General features: G+C 41.4%; 1 long non-coding RNA gene across 1 annotated transcript; it reads left to right on the forward strand.

The window, feature by feature from the left end:
• Positions 1 to 758: 758 nt before the first annotated feature.
• Positions 759 to 2,976, forward strand: LOC138956593 (uncharacterized). Its single transcript, XR_011452716.1, has 3 exons — positions 759 to 930; positions 1,484 to 1,658; positions 2,016 to 2,976. It is a non-coding gene; the product is annotated as an uncharacterized lncRNA (long non-coding RNA).
• Positions 2,977 to 6,305: the final 3,329 nt, after the last annotated feature.

Below are 6,305 nucleotides of genomic sequence, written 5' to 3' on the forward strand. Positions count from 1 at the left end.
TTTGCTGTGCTGACTGATGCCCACTTCAAGTTGAATTTCTAAAATGTTCAATGAATTATCAGCGATAGTACAATGAACAGCAATTTAAAGTAATGGAAAATAGTCTTGGGATCAACATTACAAACTTCTAAAAATGTTTATGCTCATTCCTCCTCAGGAAAAACACATCGAACCGATGACAAGTTGACTGCGATGATGCCGAAAATGGCGACAGAGTGTTTTGTTGTGCTTCGAGAAACATTTTTTCGTCGCTAGTATTGGTCAAGTTAAAACAACTTACCTATTTTTTGTTTAATGTTTGACAGTAAGCTTAATATAAACTTTCATCTGGAAGCACATTCAGCAAAGTGATGTAGCCAAATCATCACACAGCTACATTTCACCAGACGGATCTATACGCATAGTTCAGGTAGATCTGACTTTCACGCGACCGTAGCACTGTACGAAAAAGCAGACGACAAACGCAGTTGCCCGATGAAGAACAGTTACTCCCCGTTTTCATCTTTAGTTGCTTCCCTTGCTAAAGTTACTGACTGGGGCATTCTGTTCTTTGCAGCTGTGAATTCTGATAGTGGAAGGGCAAGTCAGTCTTCTCAGTTGAACACGGAATGTTCTGCTGACAGAAGTCACTTTGGGATAAGACAACGATTTTGTTGACGAGGTCAATGCTGTTGATTCAGAATAATTTTGTTGCACTTCGCCCGGACATGTGTGACTCCGAAGTCGAAGCAGATCACGATGATGTTGTAAACGTTCATGATGACAACGCACACTACTAATCGGTTAAAGAGTTCTCCTAGAGCATAGGCCTATTGTGAAGCAAGGTCTTCCTCTTCCTGATCGTTTGAATGCCCGGACATCGTAAATGAGAACCTGTTGCTCTTACCGTTTGCTGTCTCCACTTAGATCTATGACAGGCTACAATTTCAGGTAAGTTACCATATAGACTGCAGTCACTGTGTGTGTGTGTGTGTGTGTGTGTGTGTGTGTGTGTGTGTGTGTGTGTGTGTGTGTGTGTGTGTGTGTGTGTGTGTGTGTGTTTTGTGTGTGTGTGTGTGCGCGCGCGCGCGCAGCTTGTGTGTGTGTGTGTTTGTTGTGTGAGGGTTTCTGTATGTGTGTATGTGTGTGTGTGTGTGTGTGTGTGTGTGTGTGTGTGTGTGTGTGTGTGTGTATGTGTTTGTGTGTGAGAGACAGAGAGAGAGAGAGAGAGGGAGAGAGAAAGAGAGAGAGAGAGAGAGTGAAAGAGTGAGAGAGAGAGAGGGGGGGGGGGGGAAGATAGAGGAAGAGAGATGATAATGACGATGATGATTTTGATGATGATGATGATGATGATGATGATGATGATGATGATGATGATGATGATGATGATGATGATGATGATGATGATGATGATGGTGGTGGTCGTGGTGGTATGTGGTGTACGTGTAGTATGTTTTTAAACTCCTCTTTTTTTATTTAACCAATGTTACTCTCTTTCTCTCAGTTTGCTGGCGTGGAACAGCAAACAAGTCCAGCAATTCACCGGACAGTGCAACAACAAAAGACAGAAGTGCCTGGCCACAAAGCAGGTGTTCGACAGAATGGGGCAACAGCAATGTCCAGCCGGTTCCAGTTCCAAGGAAATCAGCATGGTTTACCCTTGGGACTTTGCTCAGTAGGTAAAGACATATTAATACTTTACAATTTGTCAGTACTTAAGAAAAAGGGGTAACAATACAGTTATATTTGTTTTTATGTGCTGTTTTCTCCAACAACTCACACACACACACACACACACACACACACAGACACACACACCACACACATACACACACACACACACACACACACACACACACACACACACACACACACACACTCACACACACACACACACACTACATTTTCGATAATGTCACCATACCATACCAGCTTAGAAATGGCAAGTGGATAGGTACCCAAAACCAGACTTGAGCTGTGCAAATAGTGGTTAGTAAATAATATGTTGATCAACTCTGTGGTTGCCTTTGTTTCAGAGAAGCAAATCGTCTACCTTGCGAATGAGGCAGGGGTACAGAGGAGGGAAGCAACTTCAGTCTTCGGCATGGTGCATCAATACTTAGGCATGCAGTTTTGTGTGTGAATGAACAGCACAAATCCATTTTGAAAATGTCTTGATCGTCGGCCACATCAAGTTCGACCGTGATTGGCATTTCAGTTTGTTGAAAGTAAAGGGAGACGTTCGATAGCAGAGTGCACGGATGACATTTTCAATTCAGTGAAGTGATGGACAGACTGACAGACCCACGTGTGCAAGGACACACAGCACCATGTTACTTTCCACAACTGGAAGCTGTATTTACCAAGGAAACTGAACAATTAATCCTTGTTATGAAATTTAGAAGCACCACAACTTCAAGTCGACAAGTGTGTGTGTATTGTTTTCAGCAGACAACCTCAAATAGTTTGTGTTTGTATGTGCGTGGGTGAAGAAAGAATAGAACATGGAGGGGGGAGAGGTAGTATGAAAGAAGAAGAAATATTCGAGAAAAAAAATCATATGGCTGATTGTTTTTTCTTCTGCATGGGAGGAGAAAATGATAGAAAAAGACGAAAAAGTAAAAATTAGGGTAACGTTACAAAAAGGGCAATAACTCTGGAATGAAACATTATTTTGACCTAAAACCATACAAGTAATAACGGCAGATGATTGAACTTACTATTTCCCGGCAAAAGTTTGTTTTTAAAAGTTTGGCCATTTTAAGTCATTTTGGGGGTATCTCCAAAAAAGGGTCATAACTCCGTGAAAAATAAATGTGAAGGTCTGAAATTCTCACATCACGTTCTCAATGTAACAGTCTGTCAAATAAAATCAAAAACTCAAAATCGATAAATTTGTCAAGAATGTCCCTTTTCGCAGAAATGGCCACATATTATTTATCTCTAACGTCTTTTCGTACCAATAGCAATGGTAACTGCCTCGCCATTAAATGCGCCCACATCCCTTTACCCTTGATGTGGGACAAAACGAAGTAAGGCCGTGCATAGAGAGAGAGAAACAAAATGTAACTGATCTCGTGAGAACGGTTGAGGCCTTGCAAGGTTTTGACGGCAACAATAATTATTGTAGTTCTCTAAGACTTTATATCTGTTTGATTTGTGATATGTTGGGAAGACATATTTATCAATTGATCAACAACATAAAACATAATACAAAACGACACAACATTGTTAAAATCATTATTGGCCAACGTTGAACGTTTACGAAGGCCTCAATCTTCCCGCGCCGTAGACCAGATTAATAGGTGCTTGATTTTGGTATTTTGATTTACATAACATTAAACCTTTCTTGGGGTTCATGGTCATGGGAACAGCCATAATAATATTATATCATGTATAATATTTCATTTCAGCATATGTGAATTACATGTCATCATACCAAACTGTCATACATTTTTATTCCCACATTATTCTGATTGATCACAACCAAACCTACTATCAGTGGACACATCCAAATGCAAGCGCCTGTTCTTGACAACTTGCCACTGATCTAAAAATATAGATCAGTGCAACTTGCTGTGTCCTTTGCCACAGACACTCTTTGGCATGTAGGTAAAATGTACAATGTATTTTCTGATTTGTGCACAAAAGCTTTTTTTTTTTTTTAACATAACAATTTTTAATGTCACTGTATGTTTGAAAGACCAATGTCACATTTGTAAAACAAATGTTAGATTAGAAAATAAATAACATTTTCGTTCATGATTTTTTCTATACCTGTGCTGAAAATAAGAAATAAAATGTTGGTATATAAGTCACTCAGATGCAGTGTAGTATGAATGGTTTGAGTTTGTTGCGGTTGACCCATGCACATTTAGACCTATGCTGATACCTTCGTTTTTGTTGAACAATTTTGCCTTCACCCCTCCCATAGGGTGACGGATATCACAACTTTCTACTGATGAACAATGTTGCCTTCACCCCTCCCAAAGGGTGACGGATGTCACAACTTCCTGTGTACACAAACTGATGACGTATTTCACAACAAAATGGCGGTGCCCATGGTCACCCTCGAAACTAACCGTATAAATGGGGGCCTCCTGGCCCCCATAATCAACCTCTGCACAGGAAGCAGTCGGTATGCCGAATTTTAGCATGTGTCCAAGTGGAGATCTAACCAGGCTTTTACGTAAGGCCATCTCTACATTTGGACACATAGCAACACGCGTGGCTTTTAAGAAATTGATTCATTAATAAAATTCAACCTCTGCACAGGAAGCAGTCGAGATGCTGATGTTTGGTGTGAGTTTGATTAGAGGAAGGGCTTGATTCCACGTAAAAGCCTGTCCAGATCTGAGAAAGAGAGAAAAACGGTTTAATATATAATATATATGTACCTATATTGTTTTTAAAATTGGTTTTATTCCTGAATTTTGACCATTAAGAGGAGATCTAAATAATGGATTTATATTTGTCTGTCAGTGTTGTGACACTTATATGAGTCCAAATGGAGGAAGGACCTTATTCCACGTAAAAACCACAGGAGCTTGTATCCCACCACAGGTCGATGATTATTTACTCCTGCATGCTTATTATTTACTGCTGCATGCTTACCTTTACTACTACTATTTAGTAAATAGTACTAGTAGACTGCATGGAAGTAAGGAGTAAATACATGGAATAAGGAGTAAATAATGATCGACCGGCGATTGGATACAAGCTCCTGTGGTAAAAACCTGGTCAGATTATGAGAGAGTGAGCTAAACTGTTTTCACGAAACAGACTGTGCCGTTAAGCAAAGACTGGCGATGGAAGGCTGGCAAATTGGCAAAAAGTGGCACAATTAGACAGGGCTGAATGCACTAATATTTTCACACGGGTCCTTTTTTTGTCCAGTGGATCTCCTCCTCCTGATCTTTATTCATGAAATCAGCACGCGAGACGTGTGTAATTGGAGTGGCTTCATTCTTGTTGGGCTTTTTGTGTTGTTCGAAGATTCAGGTTGTACTGCTTGGATAGCAGTCACACATTCTCTCTCTCTCTCTCTCTCTCTCTCTCTCTCTCTCTCTCTCTCTCTCTCTCTCTGTCTCTCTCTCTTCCTCTCTCTCTCTCTGTCTCTTTGTCTTTCTTTTTTCTCTCTCTCTCTCTTTTTCTCTCTCTCGTTCTATTTCTTCCGCGCTCTCTCTCTCTCTCTCTCTCTCTCTTTCTCTCTCTCTTTCTCTCTCTCTCTTTGTCTCTTCTCTCTCTCTCTCTCTCTCTCTCTCTCTCTCTCTCTCTCTCTGTCTTGGCCGCTTATTACTGACATCTTTGCTTTTGAGTGTGCATAAATACCTCACTACATCAATCAATTCATCAATGCATCAAAGACAAAAATAAAGAGAAAAAGCAAACAGAAAAACCCCAGATGGAATGAATGAAACTTCTTTCCAGCCAACGAGGCTTTTACGAAGAACATGTAATCACCATGGCTTCCTGTTCTCTATTCTACCACCTCTTTCTTATCAGTTTGTGATATGTGACATATTCTAATCTCTCTCTCACCCTCTCTCTTTCTCTTTTCTATCTCTCTCTCTTTCTCTCCCTTCCTCTCTGTCTCTCGCTCACTCTCTCTCTACTCCGTAACCCACCACGTCTACGCCTTACCTCTACGTCCCCGCCCCCCTCCCCCACCCACCATCTCCGTGTATCCCTGTGGAATCGAATTACCCAAACAAAACAAAAAAGCCAGGCGAGGACAGAAGACATGGAACGAGCCTCATAAATTGTTTAATGTAAAAACAATTCAGATTCAATCTGAGTTTAACCTACTCCATATCTTATTCCTCCTCATCCCTCCCTCCCTTTCCTCTACATCCGCCTATGTCATCCCGGTCACGTTCTGATACGACGATTTGAATAACGGCGAACCAACCCGCCCTCTCATCTCCCTGTTCTATTTCTTGTGTGTGTGTGTGTGTGTGTGTGTGTGTGTGTGTGTGTGTGTGTGTGTGTGTGTGTGTGTGTGTGTGTGTGTGTGTGTGTGTTGTGTTTTGTTTTGTGGTTTTCTTGTTCCCATATCTCACCCCAATCCCTCAGTAACGCCCTTTTCCGCAACCGCTCCTCCCTCCCCTCTCAACCCCACACCCTAGCAGCTTGCTTTTTCTAATTTATATTCCTCTCCAAAGATTTGGACCTCCCTGCCTGTTAACCCTTTTCCGCGCCCCTGCCTCGTCACATATCTTAAACTCCAAAAACCGCACTGCACCCTCCCTCCCCTCCATCAAAGACTTGCTTTTCTACATCCCTTTACCCATAAGTTGGACCTCAATCTCTTTCAACTTTGAACC

Source organism: Littorina saxatilis, linkage group LG2 (assembly GCF_037325665.1).
Source record: "Littorina saxatilis isolate snail1 linkage group LG2, US_GU_Lsax_2.0, whole genome shotgun sequence".
In the NCBI taxonomy this organism is placed as follows: domain Eukaryota; kingdom Metazoa; phylum Mollusca; class Gastropoda; order Littorinimorpha; family Littorinidae; genus Littorina; species Littorina saxatilis.